Source organism: Acipenser ruthenus, unplaced genomic scaffold, assembly GCF_902713425.1.
Source record: "Acipenser ruthenus unplaced genomic scaffold, fAciRut3.2 maternal haplotype, whole genome shotgun sequence".
In the NCBI taxonomy this organism is placed as follows: domain Eukaryota; kingdom Metazoa; phylum Chordata; class Actinopteri; order Acipenseriformes; family Acipenseridae; genus Acipenser; species Acipenser ruthenus.
The window spans coordinates 5,001-25,284 of record NW_026707770.1 but is presented as its reverse complement, the minus strand read 5'-3'; the positions used below and the strand labels follow the sequence as shown (position 1 = coordinate 25,284).

The following is a 20,284-nucleotide window of genomic DNA, read 5'->3' as shown; positions in this document are numbered from 1 at the left end:
TCTAATTTGAGTGTTTTAATGTTGCTATGAAACTGGCTCCATTGTGGCTCTAAGTGTGGGCCGGTAATGCATTGATGTCTATGGAGCTCCAGAGCCAAAATGGCCACCACTGGGCACCAGTTTCCTACCTTTCTCTAATCTCATCTATGTGTTTTAATGTTATTATGAAACTGGCTCTATTGTGGCTCTAAGTCAGGGCCAGTAATGCATTGAGGTCTATGGAGCTCCAGAGCCAAAATGGCCGCCAATGGGCAGCAGTTTCTTACTTTTCTCTAATATGAGTGTTTTAATGTTGCTATGAAACTGGCTCCATTGTGGCTCTAAGTGTGGGCAAGTAATGCATTGATGTCTATGGAGCTCCAGAGCCAATTTGGCCACCAATGGGCAGCAGTTTCTTACCTTTCTCTAATTTGAGTGTTTTAATGTTGCTATGAAACTGGCTCCATTGTGGCTCTAAGTGTGGGCCGGTAATGCATTGATGTCTATGGAGCTCCAGAGCCAAAATGGCCGCCACTGGGCACCAGTTTCCTACCCTTCTCTAATCTCATCTATGTGTTTTAATGTTATTATGAAACTGGCTCTATTGTGGCTCTAAGTGTCGGCCGGTAATGCATTGATGTCTATGGAGCTCCAGAGCCAATATGGCCGCCAATGGGCAGCAGTTTCTTACCTTTCTCTAATTTGAGTGATTTAATGTTGCTATGAAACTGGCTCCATTGTGGCTCTAAGTGTAGGCCTTTAATGCATTGATGTCTATGGAGCTCCAGAGCCAAAATGGCCGCCAATGGGCAACAGTTTCCTACCTTTCTGCAATCTCATCTATGTGTTTTAATGTTATTATGAAACTGGCTCTATTGTGGCTCTAAGTCAGGGCCAGTAATACATTGATGTCTATGGGGATCCAGAGCCAATATGGCCGCCAATGGGCAGCAGTTTCTTACCTTTCTCCAATTTGAGTGTTTTAATGTTGCTATGAAACTGGCTCCATTGTGGCTCTAAGTGTGGGCCTTTAATGCATTGATGTCTATGGAGCTCCAGAGCCAAAATGACCGCCAATGGGCAACAGTTTCCTACCTTTCTCTGATCCCATCTGTGTTTTAATGTTATTATGAAACGGGCTCTATTGTGGCTCTAAGTGTGGGCCGGTAATGCATTGATGTCAATGGAGCTCCAGAGCCAAAATGGCCGCCACTGGGCAACAGTTTCCTACCTTTCTCTAATCTCATTTATATGTTTTAATGTTATTATGAAACTGGCTCTATTGTGGCTCTAAGTCAGGGCCAGTAATGCATTGATGTCTATGGGGCTCCAGAGCCAATATGGCCGCCAATGGGCAGCAGTTTCTTACCTTTCTCTAATTTGAGTGTTTTAATGTTGCTATGAAACTGGCTCCATTGAGGCTCTAAGTGTGGGCTGGTAATGTATTGATGTCTATGGAGCTCCAGAGCCAAAATGGCCGCCAATGGGCAACAGTTTCCTACCTTTCTCTAATCCCATCTGTGTTTTAATGTTGCTATGAAACTGGCTCCATTGTGGCTCTAAGTGTGGGCCGGTAATGCATTGATGTCTATGGAGCTCCATAGCCAAAATGGCCGCGAATGGGCACCAGTTTCCTACCTTTCTCTAATCTCATCTATGTGTTTTAATGTTATTATGAAACTGGCTCCACTGTGGCTCTAAGTCAGGGCCAGTAATGCATTGATGTCTATGGGGCTCCAGAGCCAATATGGCCGCCAATGGGCAGCAGTTTCTTACCTTTCTCTAATCCCATCTGTGTTTTAATGTTATTATGAAACTGGCTCTATTGTGGCTCTAAGTGTGGGCCGGTAATGCATTGATGTCTATGGAGCTCCAGAGCCAAAATAGCCGCCACTGGGCACCAGTTTCCTACCCTTCTCTAATCTCATCTATGTGTTTTAATGTCATTATGAAACTGACTATTGTGGCTCTAAGTCGGGCCAGTAATGCATTGATGTCTATGGGGCTCCAGAGCCAATATGGCCGCCAATGGGCAGCAGTTTCTTACCTTTCTCTAATTTGAGTGTTTTAATGTTGCTATGAAACTGGCTCCATTGTGGCTCTAAGTGTGGGCTGGTAATGCATTGATGTCTATGAAGCTCCACAGCCAAAATGGCCACTAATGGGCACCAGTTTCCTACCCTTCTCTAATCTCATCTATGTGTTTTAATGTTATTATGAAACTGGCTCTATTGTGGCTCTAAGTGTCGGCCGGTAATGCATTGATGTCTATGGAGCTCCAGAGCTCTCATCTATGTGTTTTAATGTTATTATGAAACTGGCTCTATTGTGGCTCTAAGTCAGGGCCAGTAATGCATTGATGTCTATGGGGCTCCAGAGCCAATATGGCCGCCAATGGGCAGCAGTTTCTTACCTTTCTCTAATTTGAGTGTTTTAATGTTGCTATGAAACTGGCTCCATTGTGGCTCTAAGTGTGGGCCGGTAATGCATTGATGTCTATGGAGCTCCAGAGCCAAGATGGCCGCCAATGGGTAACAGTTTCCTACCTTTCTCTAATCTCATCTATGTGTTTTAATGTTATTGTGAAACTGGCACCCTTGTGGCTCTAAGTGTGAGCCGGTAATGCATTGATGTCTATGGGGCTCTAGAGCCAATATGGCCGCCAATGGGCAGCAGTTTCTTACCTTTCTCTAATTTGAGTGTTTTAATGTTGCTATGAAACTGGCTCCATTGTGGCTCTATGTGTGGGCCGGTAATGCATTGATGTCTATGGAGCTCCAGAGCCAAGATGGCCGCCAATGGACAACAGTTTCATACCTTTCTCTAATCCCATCTGTGTTTTAATGTTATTATGAAACTGGCTCTATTGTGGCTCTAAGTGTGGGCTGGTAATGCATTGATGTCTATGGAGCTCCAGAGCCAAAATGGCCGCGAATGGGCACCAGTTTCCTACCTTTCTCTAATCTCATCTATGTGTTTTAATGTTATTATGAAACTGGCTCCACTGTGGCTCTAAGTCAGGGCCAGTAATGCATTGATGTCTATGGGGCTCCAGAGCCAATATGGCCGCCAATGGGCAGTAGTTTCTTACCTTTCTCTAATTTGAGTGTTTTGATGTTATTATGAAACTGGCTCTATTGTGGCTCTAAGTGTGGGCCGGTAATGCATTGATGTCTATGGAGCTCCAGAGCCAAAATGGCCGCCACTGGGCACCAGTTTCCTACCCTTCTCTAATCTCATCTATGTGTTTTAATGTTATTATGAAACTGGCTCTATTGTGGCTCTAAGTGTGGGCTGGTAATGCATTGATGTCTATGGGGCTCCAGAGCCAATATGGCCGCCAATGGGCAGCAGTTTCTTACCTTTCTCTAATTTGAGTGTTTTAATGTTGCTATGAAACGGGCTCCATTGTGGTTCTAAGTGTGGGCCGGTAATGCATTGATGTCTATGGAGTTCCAGAGCCAAAATGGCCGCCACTGGGCACCAGTTTCCTACCTTTCTCTAATCTCATCTATGTGTTTTAATGTTATTATGAAACTGGCTCTATTGTGGCTCTAAGTCGGGCCAGTAATGCATTGATGTCTATGGGGCTCCATAGCCAATATGGCCGCCAATGGGCAGCAGTTTCTTACCTTTCTCTAATTTGAGTGTTTTAATGTTGCTATGAAACTGGCTCCATTGTGGCTCTAAGTGTGGGCCAGTAATGCATTGATGTCTATGGAGCTCCAGAGTCAAAATGGCCGCCAATGGGCAACAGTTTCCTACATTTCTCTAATCCCATCTGTGTTTTAATGTTATTATGAAACTGGCTCTATTGTGGCTCTAAGTCGGGCCAGTAATGCATTGATGTCTATGGGGCTCCATAGCCAATATGGCCGCCAATGGGCAGCAGTTTCTTACCTTTCCCTAATTTGAGTGTTTTAATGTTGCTATGAAACTGGCTCCATTGTGGCTCTAAGTGTGGGCCTTTAATGCATTGATGTCTATGGAGCTCCAGAGTCAAAATGGCCGCCAATGGGCAACAGTTTCCTACCTTTCTCTAATCCCATCTGTGTTTTAATGTTATTATGAAACTGGCTCTATTGTGGCTCTAAGTCTGGCCAGTAATGCATTGATGTCTATGGGGCTCCAGAGCCAATATGGCCGCCAATGGGCAGCAGTTTCTTACCTTTCTCTAATTTTAGTGTTTTAATGTTGCTATGAAACTGGCTCCATTGTGGCTCTAAGTGTGGGCTGGTAATGCATTGATGTCTATGGAGCTCCAGAGCCAAAATGGCCGCCAATGGGCACCAGTTTCCTACCCTTCTCTAATCTCATCTATGTGTTTTAATGTCATTATGAAACTGACTCTATTGTGGCTCTAAGTCGGGCCAGTAATGCATTGATGTCTATGGAGCTGCAGAGCCAAAATGGCCGCCAATGGGCACCAGTTTCCTACCCTTCTCTGATCTCATCTATGTGTTTTAATGTTATTATGAAACTGGCTCTATTGTGGCTCTAAGTGTGGGCTGGTAATGCATTGATGTCTATGGGGCTCCAGAGCCAATATGGCCGCCAATGGGCAGCAGTTTCTTACCTTTCTCTAATTTTAGTGTTTTAATGTTGCTATGAAACTGGCTCCATTGTGGCTCTAAGTGTGGGCCGGTAATGCATTGATGTCTATGGAGCTCCAGAGACAAAATGGCCACCAATGGGCAACAGATTCCTACCTTTCTCTAATCTCATCTATGTGTTTTAATGTTATTATGAAACTGGCTCTATTGTGGCTCTAAGTGTGGGCTGGTAATGCATTGATGTCTATGGAGCTCCAGAGCCAAAATGGCCTCCACTGGGCACCAGCTTCCTACCCTTCTCTAATCTCATCTATGTGTTTTAAAGTTATTATGAAACTGGCTCTATTGTGGCTCTAAGTGTGGGCTGGTAATGCATTGATGTCTATGGAGCTCCAGAGCCAAAATGGCCTCCACTGGGCACCAGTTTCCTACCTTTCTCTAATCCCATCTGTGTTTTAATGTTATTATGAAACTGGCTCTACTGTGGCTCTAAGTCAGGGCCAGTAATGCATTGATGTCTATGGGGCTCCAGAGCCAATATGGCCGCCAATGGGCAGCAGTTTCTTACCTTTCTCTAATTTGAGTGTTTTAATGTTGCTATGAAACTGGCTCCATTGTGGCTCTAAGTGTGGGCCCGTAATGCATTGATGTCTATGGAGCTCCAGAGCCAAAATGGCCACCACTGGGCACCAGTTTCCTACCTTTCTCTAATCTCATCTATGTGTTTTAATGTTATTATGAAACTGGCTCTATTGTGGCTCTAAGTCAGGGCCAGTAATGCATTGATGTCTATGGGGCTCCAGAGCCAAAATGGCCGCCAATGGGCAGCAGTTTCTTACCTTTCTCTAATTTGAGTGTTTTAATGTTGCTATGAAACTGGCTCCATTGTGGCTCTAAGTGTGGGCCTTTAATGCATTGATGTCTATAGAGCTCCAGAGCCAAAATGGCCGCTAATGGGCACCAGTTTCCTACATTTCTCTAATTTGAGTGTTTTAATGTTATTATGAAATTGGCTCCATTGTGGCTCTAAGTGTGGGCTGGTAATGCATTGATGTCTATGGAGCTCCAGAGCCAATTTGGCCACCAATGGGCAGCAGTTTCTTACCTTTCTCTAATTTGAGTGTTTTAATGTTATTATGAAATTGGCTCCATTGTGGCTCTAAGTGTGGGCTGGTAATGCATTGATGTCTATGGAGCTCCAGAGCCAATATGGCCGCCAATGGGCAGCAGTTTCTTACCTTTCTCCAATTTGAGTGTTTTAATGTTATTATGAAATTGGCTCCATTGTGGCTCTAAGTGTGGGCTGGTAATGCATTGATGTCTATGGAGCTCCAGAGCCAAAATGGCCGCCAATGGGCAACAGTTTCCTACCTTTCTGCAATCTCATCTATGTGTTTTAATGTTATTATGAAACTGGCTCTATTGTGGCTCTAAGTCAGGGCCAGTAATACATTGATGTCTATGGGGATCCAGAGCCAATATGGCCGCCAATGGGCAGCAGTTTCTTACCTTTCTCCAATTTGAGTGTTTTAATGTTGCTATGAAACTGGCTCCATTGTGGCTCTAAGTGTGGGCCTTTAATGCATTGATGTCTATGGAGCTCCAGAGCCAAAATGACCGCCAATGGGCAACAGTTTCCTACCTTTCTCTGATCCCATCTGTGTTTTAATGTTATTATGAAACTGGCTCTATTGTGGCTCTAAGTGTGGGCCGGTAATGCATTGATGTCAATGGAGCTCCAGAGCCAAAATGGCCGCCACTGGGCAACAGTTTCCTACCTTTCTCTAATCTCATTTATATGTTTTAATGTTATTATGAAACTGGCTCTATTGTGGCTCTAAGTGTGGGCCGGTAATGCATTGATGTCTATGGAGCTCCATAGCCAAAATGGCCGCGAATGGGCACCAGTTTCCTACCTTTCTCTAATCTCATCTATGTGTTTTAATGTTATTATGAAACTGGCTCCACTGTGGCTCTAAGTGTGGGCCGGTAATGTATTGATGTCTATGGAGCTCCAGAGCCAAAATGGCCGCCAATGGGCAACAGTTTCCTACCTTTCACTAATCCCATCTGTGTTTTAATGTTGCTATGAAACTGGCCCCATTGTGGCTCTAAGTGTGGGCCGGTAATGCATTGATGTCTATGGAGCTCCATAGCCAAAATGGCCGCGAATGGGCACCAGTTTCCTACCTTTCTCTAATCTCATCTATGTGTTTTAATGTTATTATGAAACTGGCTCCACTGTGGCTCTAAGTCAGGGCCAGTAATGCATTGATGTCTATGGGGCTCCAGAGCCAATATGGCCGCCAATGGGCAGCAGTTTCTTACCTTTCTCTAATTTGAGTGTTTTAATGTTGCTATGAAACTGGCTCCATTGTGGCTCTAAGTGTGGGCTGGTAATGCATTGATGTCTATGAAGCTCCACAGCCAAAATGGCCACTAATGGGCACCAGTTTCCTACCCTTCTCTAATCTCATCTATGTGTTTTAATGTTATTATGAAACTGGCTCTATTGTGGCTCTAAGTGTCGGCCGGTAATGCATTGATGTCTATGGAGCTCCAGAGCTCTCATCTATGTGTTTTAATGTTATTATGAAACTGGCTCTATTGTGGCTCTAAGTCAGGGCCAGTAATGCATTGATGTCTATGGGGCTCCAGAGCCAATATGGCCGCCAATGGGCAGCAGTTTCTTACCTTTCTCTAATTTGAGTGTTTTAATGTTGCTATGAAACTGGCTCCATTGTGGCTCTAAGTGTGGGCCGGTAATGCATTGATGTCTATGGAGCTCCAGAGCCAAGATGGCCGCCAATGGGTAACAGTTTCCTACCTTTCTCTAATCTCATCTATGTGTTTTAATGTTATTGTGAAACTGGCACCCTTGTGGCTCTAAGTGTGAGCCGGTAATGCATTGATGTCTATGGGGCTCTAGAGCCAATATGGCCGCCAATGGGCAGCAGTTTCTTACCTTTCTCTAATTTGAGTGTTTTAATGTTGCTATGAAACTGGCTCCATTGTGGCTCTATGTGTGGGCCGGTAATGCATTGATGTCTATGGAGCTCCAGAGCCAAGATGGCCGCCAATGGACAACAGTTTCATACCTTTCTCTAATCCCATCTGTGTTTTAATGTTATTATGAAACTGGCTCTATTGTGGCTCTAAGTGTGGGCTGGTAATGCATTGATGTCTATGGAGCTCCAGAGCCAAAATGGCCGCGAATGGGCACCAGTTTCCTACCTTTCTCTAATCTCATCTATGTGTTTTAATGTTATTATGAAACTGGCTCCACTGTGGCTCTAAGTCAGGGCCAGTAATGCATTGATGTCTATGGGGCTCCAGAGCCAATATGGCCGCCAATGGGCAGCAGTTTCTTACCTTTCTCTAATTTGAGTGTTTTGATGTTATTATGAAACTGGCTCTATTGTGGCTCTAAGTGTGGGCCGGTAATGCATTGATGTCTATGGAGCTCCAGAGCCAAAATGGCCGCCACTGGGCACCAGTTTCCTACCCTTCTCTAATCTCATCTATGTGTTTTAATGTTATTATGAAACTGGCTCTATTGTGGCTCTAAGTGTGGGCTGGTAATGCATTGATGTCTATGGAGCTCCAGAGCCAATATGGCCGCCAACGGGCAGCAGTTTCTTACCTTTCTCTAATTTGAGTGTTTTAATGTTGCTATGAAACGGGCTCCATTGTGGTTCTAAGTGTGGGCCGGTAATGCATTGATGTCTATGGAGTTCCAGAGCCAAAATGGCCGCCACTGGGCACCAGTTTCCTACCTTTCTCTAATCTCATCTATGTGTTTTAATGTTATTATGAAACTGGCTCTATTGTGGCTCTAAGTCGGGCCAGTAATGCATTGATGTCTATGGGGCTCCATAGCCAATATGGCCGCCAATGGGCAGCAGTTTCTTACCTTTCTCTAATTTGAGTGTTTTAATGTTGCTATGAAACTGGCTCCATTGTGGCTCTAAGTGTGGGCCAGTAATGCATTGATGTCTATGGAGCTCCAGAGTCAAATTGGCCGCCAATGGGCAACAGTTTCCTACATTTCTCTAATCCCATCTGTGTTTTAATGTTATTATGAAACTGGCTCTATTGTGGCTCTAAGTCGGGCCAGTAATGCATTGATGTCTATGGGGCTCCATAGCCAATATGGCCGCCAATGGGCAGCAGTTTCTTACCTTTCCCTAATTTGAGTGTTTTAATGTTGCTATGAAACTGGCTCCATTGTGGCTCTAAGTGTGGGCCTTTAATGCATTGATGTCTATGGAGCTCCAGAGTCAAAATGGCCGCCAATGGGCAACAGTTTCCTACCTTTCTCTAATCCCATCTGTGTTTTAATGTTATTATGAAACTGGCTCTATTGTGGCTCTAAGTCTGGCCAGTAATGCATTGATGTCTATGGGGCTCCAGAGCCAATATGGCCGCCAATGGGCAGCAGTTTCTTACCTTTCTCTAATTTTAGTGTTTTAATGTTGCTATGAAACTGGCTCCATTGTGGCTCTAAGTGTGGGCTGGTAATGCATTGATGTCTATGGAGCTCCAGAGCCAAAATGGCCGCCAATGGGCACCAGTTTCCTACCCTTCTCTAATCTCATCTATGTGTTTTAATGTCATTATGATACTGACTCTATTGTGGCTCTAAGTCGGGCCAGTAATGCATTGATGTCTATGGAGCTGCAGAGCCAAAATGGCCGCCAATGGGCACCAGTTTCCTACCCTTCTCTAATCTCATCTATGTGTTTTAATGTTATTATGAAACTGGCTCTATTGTGGCTCTAAGTGTGGGCTGGTAATGCATTGATGTCTATGGGGCTCCAGAGCCAATATGGCCGCCAATGGGCAGCAGTTTCTTACCTTTCTCTAATTTGAGTGTTTTAATGTTGCTATGAAACTGGCTCCATTGTGGCTCTAAGTGTGGGCCTTTAATGCATTGATGTCTATGGAGCTCCAGAGCCAAAATGGCCAATAATGGGCAACAGATTCCTACCTTTCTCTAATCTCATCTATGTGTTTTAATGTTATTATGAAACTGGCTCTATTGTGGCTCTAAGTGTGGGCCGGTAATGCATTGATGTCTATGGAGCTCCAGAGCTCTCATCTATGTGTTTTAATGTTATTATGAAACTGGCTCTATTGTGGCTCTAAGTGTGGGCCGGTAATGCATTGATGTCTATGGAGCTCCAGAGCCAATATGGCCGCCAATGGGTAGCAGTTTCTTACCTTTCTCTAATTTGAGTGTTTTAATGTTGCTATGAAACTGGCTCCATTGTGGCTCTAAGTGTGGGCCGGTAATGCATTGATGTCTATGGATCTCCAGTGCCAAAATGGCCGCCACTGGGCACCAGTTTCCTACCCTTCTCTAATCTCATCTATGTGTTTTAATGTTATTATGAAACTGGCTCTATTGTGGCTCTAAGTGTGGGCCGGTAATGCATTGATGTCTATGGAGCTCCATAGCTCTGATCTATGTGTTTTAATGTTATTATGAAACTGGCTCTACTGTGGCTCTAAGTCAGGGCCAGTAATGCATTGATGTCTATGGAGCTCCAGAGCCAATTTGGCCGCCAAAGGGCAGCAGTTTCTTACCTTTCTCTAATTTGAGTGTTTTAAAGGTGCTATGAAACTGGCTCCATTGTGGCTCTAAGTGTGGCCCGGTAATGCATTGATGTCTATGGAGCTCCAGAGCTAAGATGGCCTCCACTGGGCACCAGTTTCCTGCCCTTCTCTAATCTCATCTATGTGTTTTATTGTTATTATGAAACTGGCTCTATTGTGGCTCTAAGTGTGGGCTGGTAATGCATTGATGTCTATGGGGCTCCAGAGCCAATATGGCCGCCAATGGGCAGCAGTTTCTTACCTTTCTCTAATTTTAGTGTTTTAATTTTGCTATGAAACTGGCTCTATTGTGGCTCTAAGTGTGGGCCGGTAATGCATTGATGTCTATGGAGCTCCAGAGACAAAATGGCCTCCACTGGGCACCAGCTTCCTACCCTTCTCTAATCTCATCTATGTGTTTTAATGTTATTATGAAACTGGCTCTATTGTGGCTCTAAGTGTGGGCTGGTAATGCATTGATGTCTATGGAGCTCCAGAGCCAAAATGGCCTCCACTGGGCACCAGCTTCCTACCCTTCTCTAATCTCATCTATGTGTTTTAAAGTTATTATGAAACTGGCTCTATTGTGGCTCTAAGTGTGGGCTGGTAATGCATTGATGTCTATGGAGCTCCAGAGCCAAAATGGCCTCCACTGGGCACCAGTTTCCTACCTTTCTCTAATCCCATCTGTGTTTTAATGTTATTATGAAACTGGCTCTACTGTGGCTCTAAGTCAGGGCCAGTAATGCATTGATGTCTATGGGGCTCCAGAGCCAATATGGCCGCCAATGGGCAGCAGTTTCTTACCTTTCTCTAATTTGAGTGTTTTAATGTTGCTATGAAACTGGCTCCATTGTGGCTCTAAGTGTGGGCCCGTAATGCATTGATGTCTATGGAGCTCCAGAGCCAATTTGGCCACCAATGGGCAGCAGTTTCTTACCTTTCTCTAATTTGAGTGTTTTAATGTTATTATGAAATTGGCTCCATTGTGGCTCTAAGTGTGGGCTGGTAATGCATTGATGTCTATGGAGCTCCAGAGCCAAAATGGCCGCCAATGGGCAACAGTTTCCTACCTTTCTCCAATCTCATCTATGTGTTTTAATGTTATTATGAAACTGGCTCCATTGTGGCTCTAAGTGTGGGCTGGTAATGCATTGATGTCTATGGAGCTCCAGAGCCAAAATGGCCGCTAATGGGCACCAGTTTCCTTCCTTTCTCTAATCTCATCTATGTGTTTTAATGTTATTATGAAACTGGCTCTACTGTGGCTCTAAGTCAGGGCCAGTAATGCATTGATGTCTATGGAGCTCCAGAGCCAATTTGGCCACCAATGGGCAGCAGTTTCTTACCTTTCTCTAATTTGAGTGTTTTAATGTTGCTATGAAACTGGCTCCATTGTGGCTCTAAGTGTGGGCTGGTAATGCATTGATGTCTATGGAGCTCCAGAGCCAAAATGGCCGCTAATGGGCACCAGTTTCCTTCCTTTCTCTAATCTCATCTATGTGTTTTAATGTTATTATGAAACTGGCTCTATTGTGGCTCTAAGTCAGGGCCAGTAATGCATTGATGTCTATGGGGCTCCAGAGCCAAAATGGCCGCCAATGGGCAGCAGTTTCTTACTTTTCTCTAATTTGAGTGTTTTAATGTTGCTATGAAACTGGCTCCATTGTGGCTCTAAGTGTGGGCCGGTAATGCATTGATGTCTATGGAGCTCCAGAGCCAAAATGGCCTCCTCTGGGCAACAGTTTCCTACCTTTCTCTAATCACATCTGTGTTTTAATGTTATTATGAAACTGGCTCTAAGTGTGGGCCGGTAATGCATTGATGTCTATGGAGCTCCAGAGCCAATTTGGCCGCCAATGGGCAGCAGTTTCTTACCTTTCTCTAATTTGACTGTTTTAAAGTTGCTATGAAACTGGCTCCATTGTGGCTCTAAGTGTGGGCCGGTAATGCATTGATGTCTATGGAGCTCCAGAGCCAAAATGGCCTCCACTGGGCACCAGCTTCCTACCCTTCTCTAATCTCATCTATGTGTTTTAATGTTATTATGAAACTGGCTCTATTGTGGCTCTAAGTGTGGGCTGGTAATGCATTATTGTCTATAGAGCTCCAGAGCCAAAATGGCCTCCACTGGGCACCAGCTTCCTACCCTTCTCTAATCTCATCTATGTGTTTTAATGTTATTATGAAACTGGCTCTACTGTGGCTCTAAGTCAGGGCCAGTAATGCATTGATGTCTATGGGGCTCCAGAGCCAATATGGCCACCAATGGGCAGCAGTTTCTTACCTTTCTCTAATTTGAGTGTTTTAATGTTGCTATGAAACTGGCTCCATTGTGGCTCTAAGTGTGGGCCGTTAATGCATTGATGTCTATGGAGCTCCAGAGCCAAGATGGCCGCCAATGGGTAACAGTTTCCTACCTTTCTCTAATCCCATCTGTGTTTTAATGTTATTATGAAACTGGCTCCATTGTGGCTCTAGGTGTGGGCCGGTAATGCATTGATGTCTATGGAGCTCCAGAGCTCTCATCTATGTGTTTTAATGTTATTATGAAAGTGGCTCTACTGTGGCTCTAAGTCAGGGCCAGTAATGCATTGATGTCTATGGAGCTCCAGAGCCAATTTGGCCACCAATGGGCAGCAGTTTCTTACCTTTCTCTAATTTGAGTGTTTTAATGTTGCTATGAAACTGGCTCCATTGTGGCTCTAAGTGTGGGCCGGTAATGCATTGATGTCTATGGAGCTCCAGAGCCAAAATGGCCACCACTGGGCACCAGTTTCCTACCTTTCTCTAATCTCATCTATGTGTTTTAATGTTATTATGAAACTGGCTCTATTGTGGCTCTAAGTCAGGGCCAGTAATGCATTGATGTCTATGGAGCTCCAGAGCCAATTTGGCCACCAATGGGCAGCAGTTTCTTACCTTTCTCTGATTTGAGTGTTTTAATGTTGCTATGAAACTGGCTCCATTGTGGCTCTAAGTGTGGGCCTTTAATGCATTGATGTCTATGGAGCTCCAGAGCCAAAATGGCCGCCAATGGGCACCAGTTTCCTACCTTTCTCTAATCTCATCTATGTGTTTTAATGTTATTATGAAACTGTCTCTACTGTGGCTCTAAGTCAGGGCCAGTAATGCATTGATGTCTATGGAGCTCCAGAGCCAATTTGGCCGCCAATGGGCAGCAGTTTCTTACCTTTCTCTAATTTGAGTGTTTTAATGTTGCTATGAAACTGGCTCCATTGTGGCTCTAAGTGTGGTCTGGTAATGCATTGATGTCTATGGAGCTCCAGAACCAAAATGGCCGCTAATGGGCACCAGTTTCCTACATTTCTCTAATCTCATCTATGTGTTTTAATGTTATTATGAAACTGGCTCTATTGTGGCTCTATGTTGGGCCAGTAATGCATTGATGTCTATGGAGCTCCAGAGCCAATTTGGCCACCAATGGGCAGCAGTTTCTTACCTTTCTCTAATTTGAGTGTTTTAATGTTGCTATGAAACTGGCTCCATTGTGGCTCTAAGTGTGGGCTGGTAATGCATTGATGTCTATGGAGCTCCAGAGCCAAAATGGCCGCCAATGGGCAACAGTTTCCTACCTTTCTCCAATCTCATCTATGTGTTTTAATGTTATTATGAAACTGGCTCTATTGTGGCTCTATGTGTGGGCCGGTAATGCATTGATGTCTATGGAGCTCCAGAGCCAAAATGGCCGCCACTGGGCACCAGTTTCCTACCTTTTTCTAATCTCATCTATATGTTTTAATGTTATTATGAAACTGGCTCTATTGTGGCTCTAAGTCGGGGCCAGTAATGCATTGATGTCTATGGGGATCCAGAGCCAATATGGCCGCCAATGGGCAGCAGTTTCTTACCTTTCTCTAATTTGAGTGTTTTAATGTTGCTATGAAACTGGCTCCATTGTGGCTCTAAGTGTGGGCTGGTAATGCATTGATGTCTATGGAGCTCCACAGCCAAAATGGCCGCTAATGGGCACCAGTTTCCTACCTTTCTCTAATCTCATCTATGTGTTTTAATGTTATTATGAAACTGGCTCTACTGTGGCTCTAAGTCAGGGCCAGTAATGCATTGATGTCTATGGAGCTCCAGAGCCAATTTGGCCACCAATGGGCAGCAGTTTCTTACCTTTCTCTAATTTGAGTGTTTTAATGTTATTATGAAACTGGCTCTATTGTGGCTCTACGTGTGGGCCGGTAATGCATTGATGTCTATGGAGCTCCAGAGCCAAAATGGCCACCACTGGGCACCAGTTTCCTACCTTTCTCTAATCTCATCTATGTGTTTTAATGTTATTATGAAACTGGCTCTATTGTGGCTCTAAGTCAGGGCCAGTAATGCATTGATGTCTATGGGGCTCCAGAGCCAATATTGCCGCCAATGGGCAGCAGTTTCTTACCTTTCTCTAATTTGAGTGTTTTAATGTTGCTATGAAACTGGCTCCATTGTGGCTCTAAGTGTGGGCCAGTAATGCATTGATGTCTATGGAGCTCCAGAGCCAAAATGGCCGTCACTGGGCACCAGTTTCCTACCTTTCTCTAATCTCATCTATGTGTTTTAATGTTATTATGAAACTGGCTCTATTGTGGCTCGAAGTCGGGCCAGTAATGCATTGATGTCTATGGGGCTCCAGAGCCAATATGGCCGCCAATGGGCAGCAGTTTCTTACCTTTCTCTAATTTGAGTGTTTTAATGTTGCTATGAAACTGGCTGCATTGTGGCTCTAAGTGTGGGCCTTTAATGCATTGATGTCTATGGAGCTCCAGAGCCAAAATGGCCGCCAATGGGCAACAGTTTCCTACCTTTCTCCAATCTCATCTGTGTTTTAATGTTATTATGAAACTGGCTCCATTGTGGCTCTAAGTGTGGGCTGGTATTGCATTGATGTCTATGGAGCTCCAGAGCCAAAATGGCCGCCAATGGGCACCAGTTTCCTACCTTTCTCTAATCTCATCTATGTGTTTTAATGTTATTATGAAACTGGCTCTATTGTGGCTCTAAATCAGGGCCGGTAATGCATTGATGTCTATGGGGATCCAGAGCCAATATGGCCGCCAATGGGCAGCAGTTTCTTACCTTTCTCTAATTTGAGTGTTTTAATGTTGCTATGAAACTGGCTCCATTGTGGCTCTAAGTGTGGGCTGGTAATGCATTGATGTCTATGGAGCTCCAGAGCCAAAATGGCCGCCAATGGGCAACAGTTTCCTACCTTTCTCTAATCCCATCTGTGTTTTAATGTTATTATGAAACTGGCTCTATTGTGGCTCTAAGTGTGGGCCGGTAATGCATTGATGTCTATGGAGCGCCACAGCCAAAATGGCCGCCACTGGGCACCAGTTTCCTACCTTTCTCTAATCTCATCTATGTGTTTTAATGTTATTATGAAACTGGCTCTATTGTGGCTCTAAGTCAGGGCCAGTAATGCATTGATGTCTATGGGGCTCCAGAGCCAATATGGCCGCCAATGGGTAGCAGTTTCTTACCTTTCTCTAATTTGAGTGTTTTAATGTTATTATGAAACTGGATCTATTGTGGCTCTAAGTGTGGGCCGGTAATGCATTGATGTCTATTGAGCTCCAGAGCCAAAATGGCCGCCACTGGGCACCAGTTTCCTGCCTTTCTCTAATCTCATCTATATGTTTTAATGTTATTATGAAACTGGCTCTATTGTGGCTCTAAGTCAGGGCCAGTAATGCATTGATGTCTATGGGGCTCCAGAGCCAATATGGCCGCCAATGGGCAGCAGTTTCTTACCTTTCTCTAATTTTAGTGTTTTAATGTTGCTATGAAACTGGCTCCATTGTGGCTCTAAATGTGGGCAGGTAATGCATTGATGTCTATGGAGCTCCAGAGCCAAAATGGCCGCCACTGGGCACCAGTTTCCTACCCTTCTCTAATCTCATCTATGTGTTTTAATGTTATTATGAAACTGGCTCTATTGTGGCTCTAAGTGTGGGCCGGTAATGCATTGATGTCTATGGGGCTCCAGAGCCAATATGGCCGCCAATGGGCAGCAGTTTCTTACCTTTCTCTAATTTGAGTGTTTTAATGTTGCTATGAAACTGGCTCCATTGTGGCTCTAAGTGTGGGCCAGTAATGCATTGATGTCTATGGAGCTCCAGAGCAAAAATGGCCGCCACTGGGCACCAGTTTCCTACCTTTCTCTAATCTCATCTATGTGCTTTAATGTTATTATGAAACTGGCTCTATTGTGGCTCTAAGTCAGGGCCAGTAATGCATTGATGTCTATGGGGCTCCAGAGCCAATATGGCCGCCAATGGGCAGCAGTTTCTTACCTTTCTCTAATTTGAGTGTTTTAATGTTGCTATGAAACTGGCTCCATTGTGGCTCTAAGTGTGGGCTGGTAATGCATTGATGTCTAGGGAGCTCCAGAGCCAAGATGGCCGCCAATGGGTAACAGTTTCCTACCTTTCTCTAATCCCATCTGTGTTTTAATGTTATTATGAAACTGGCTCTATTGTGGCTCTAAGTCAGGGCCAGTAATGCATTGATGTCTATGGGGCTCCAGAGCCAATATGGCCGCCAATGGGCAGCAGTTTCTTACCTTTCTCTAATTTGAGTGTTTTAATGTTGCTATGAAACTGGCTCCATTGTGGCTCTAAGTGTGGGCCGGTAATGCATTGATGTCTATGGAGCTCCAGAGCCAAAATGGCCACCACTGGGCACCAGTTTCCTACCTTTCTCTAATCTCATCTATGTGTTTTAATGTTATTATGAAACTGGCTCTACTGTGGCTCTAAGTCAGGGCCAGTAATGCATTGATGTCTATGGGGCTCCAGAGCCAAAATGGCTGCCAATGGGCATCAGTTTCTTACCTTTCTCTAATTTGAGTGTTTTAATGTTGCTATGAAACTGGTTCCATTGTGGCTCTAAGTGTGGGCCGGTAATGCATTGATGTCTATGGAGCTCCAGAGCCAAAATGGCCACCACTGGGCACCAGTTTCCTACCTTTCTCTAATCTCATCTATGTGTTTTAATGTTATTATGAAACTGGCTCTATTGTGGCTCTAAGTCAGGGCCAGTAATGCATTGATGTCTATGGAGCTCCAGAGCCAAAATGGCCGCCAATGGGCGCCACTTTCCTACCTTTCTCTAATCTCATCTATGTGTTTTAATGTTATTATGAAACTGGCTCTACTGTGGCTCTGAGTCAGGGCCAGTAATGTATTGATGTCTATGGAGCTCCAGAGCCAATTTGGCCGCCAATGGGCAGCAGTTTCTTACCTTTCTCTAATTTGAGTGTTTTAATGTTGCTATGAAAGTGGCACCATTGTGGCTCTAAGTGTGGGCCGGTAATGCATTGATGTCTATGGAGCTCCAGAGCCAAAATGGCCGCCACTGGGCACCAGTTTCCTACCCTTCTCTAATCTCATCTATGTGTTTTAATGTTATTATGAAACTGGCTCTATTGTGCTCTAAGTGTGGGCTGGTAATGCATTGATGTCTATGGGGCTCCAGAGCCAATATGGCCACCAATGGGCAGCAGTTTCTTACCTTTCTCTAATTTGAGTGTTTTAATGTTGCTATGAAACTGGCACCATTGTGGCTCTAAGTGTGGGCCGGTAATGCATTGATGTCTATGGAGCTCCAGAGCCAAAATGGCCGCCAAAGGGCAACAGTTTCCTACCTTTCTCCAATCTCATCTATGTGTTTTAATGTTATTATGAAACTGGCTCTATTGTGGCTCTAAGTGTCGGCCGGAAATGCATTGATGTCTATGGAGCTCCAGATCTCTCATCTATGTGTTTTAATGTTATTATGAAACTGGCTCTATTGTGGGTCTAAGTCAGGGCCAGTAATGCATTGATGTCTATGGGGCTCCAGAGCCAATATGGCCGCCAATGGGCAGCAGTTTCTTACCTTTCTCTAATTTGAGTGTTTTAATGTTGCTATGAAACTGGCTCCATTGTGGCTCTAAGTGTGGGACGGTAATGCATTGATGTCTATGGAGCTCCAGAGCCAAAATGGCCACCACTGGGCACCAGTTTCCTACCTTTCTCTAATCTCATCTGTGTTTTAATGTTATTATGAAACTGGCTCTATTGTGGCTCTAAGTCAGGGCCAGTAATGCATTGATGTCTATGGGGCTCCAGAGCCAATATGGCTGCCAATGGGCATCAGTTTCTTACCTTTCTCTAATTTGAGTGTTTTATTGTTGCTATGAAACTGGCTCCATTGTGGCTCTAAGTGTGGGCAGGTAATGCATTGATGTCTATGGAGCTCCAGAGCTCTCATCTATGTGTTTTAATGTTATTATGAAACTGGCTCTACTGTGGATCTAAGTCAGGGCCAGTAATGCATTAATGTCTTTGGAGCTCCAGAGCCAAGTTGGCCGCCAATGGGCAGCAGTTTCTTACCTTTCTCTAATTTGAGTGTTTTAATGTTGCTATGAAACTGGCTCTATTGTGGCTCTAAGTGTGGGCCTTTAATGCATTGATGTCTATGGAGCTCCAGAGCCAAAATGGCCGCCAATGGGCAACAGTTTCCTACCTTTCTCTAATCCCATCTGTGTTTTAATGTTATAATGAAACTGGCTCTATTGTGGCTCTAAGTGTGGGCCGGTAATGCATTGATGTCTATGGAGATCCAAAGCCAAAATGGCCGCCACTGGGCACCAGTTTCCTACCTTTCTCTAATCTCATCTATATGTTTTAATGTTATTATGAAACTGGCTCTATTGTGGCTCTAAGTCAGGGCCAGTAATGCATTGATGTCTATGGGGATCCAGAGCCAATATGGCCGCCAATGGGCAGCAGTTTCTTACCTTTCTCTAATTTGAGTGTTTTAATGTTGCTATGAAACTGGCTCCATTGTGGCTCTAAGTGTGGGCTGGTAATGCATTGATGTCTATGGAGCTCCAGAGCCAAAATGGCCGCTAATGGGCACCAGTTTCCTACCTTTCTCTAATCTCATCTATGTGTTTTAATGTTATTATGAAACTGGCTCTACTGTGGCTCTAAGTCAGGGCCAGTAATGCATTGATGTCTATGGGGCTCCAGAGCCATTATGGCTGCCAATGGGGCTCCATAGAGGGATTCTGTATTAAGGTCCTGTATTCAATATTAAGGTCCTGTATTCAGTATTAAGGTCCTGTATTCAGTATTAAGGTCCTGTATTCAGTATTAAGGTCCTGTATTCAGTATTAAGGTCCTGTATTCAATATTAAGACCCTGTATTCAGTATTAATGTCCTGTATTCAGTATTAAGACCCTGTATTCAATATTAAGGTCCTGTATTCAGTATTAAGACCCTGTATTCAATATTAAGACCCTGTATTCAATATTAAGGTCCTGTATTCAATATTAAGGTCCTGTATTCAGTATTAAGGTCCTGTATTCTGTATTAAGACCCTGTATTCAGTATTAAGGTCCTGTATTCAGTATTAAGACCCTGTATTCAATATTAAGACCCTGTATTCAGTATTAAGGTCCTGTATTCAATATTAAGACCCTGTATTCAGTATTAAGGTCCTGTATTCAATATTAAGACCCTGTATTCAGTATTAAGACCCTGTATTCAGTATTAAGACCCTGTATTCAATATTAAGGTCCTGTATTCTGTATTAAGGTCCTGTATTCAGTATTAAGGTCCTATATTCTGTATTAAGGCCCTGTATTCAGTATTAAGACCCTGTATTTAGTATTTAAAGACAGTTGGATGTTATGAAATGGGATGCAGGTTTGACAATAGAATTTCCATAACTAACAAAGAACCATATTTATCTGTAAGAATTTCAAAAAAAATCAATTATTACGATTATCAAATTAAAACAAATAAAAACGACATTAATAAGAAGCAGCTGGGTGAGTCGAGTATTATTTTTATTATTATTATTATTATTATTATTATTATTATTATTATTATTATTATTATTATTATTATTATTATTATTAATGAAGTTACAGTGCTATCACATCATACATGAAACACAGTTTTATTGTCATTTATATATAAAATAAACTTTACTACACTTCAGTATAGTTTAACACAGGACAATTTACCACACTTTACCACACTTTACTACACCTATTACATTGTGTTAAATCCTTCAGACGGGTTTAACGCGGCACCATTTGAACACAGCACTTTATTTTATTTTATGATGATGATGATGGTGA

The 20,284-nt window shown here is 43.6% G+C and overlaps 1 protein-coding gene across 1 annotated transcript in view; it reads right to left on the bottom strand.

The window, feature by feature from the left end:
* Window positions 1–20,021: 20,021 nt before the first annotated feature.
* Window positions 20,022–20,284, bottom strand: part of LOC131728257 (putative uncharacterized protein C19orf81) — a 3,789-nt gene continuing 3,526 nt past the window's right edge. The window contains exon 6 of the mRNA XM_059019354.1: window positions 20,022–20,284. This exon is cut by the window's right edge and continues 243 nt beyond it. The gene's annotated coding sequence lies outside the window, so the exon portion shown is untranslated.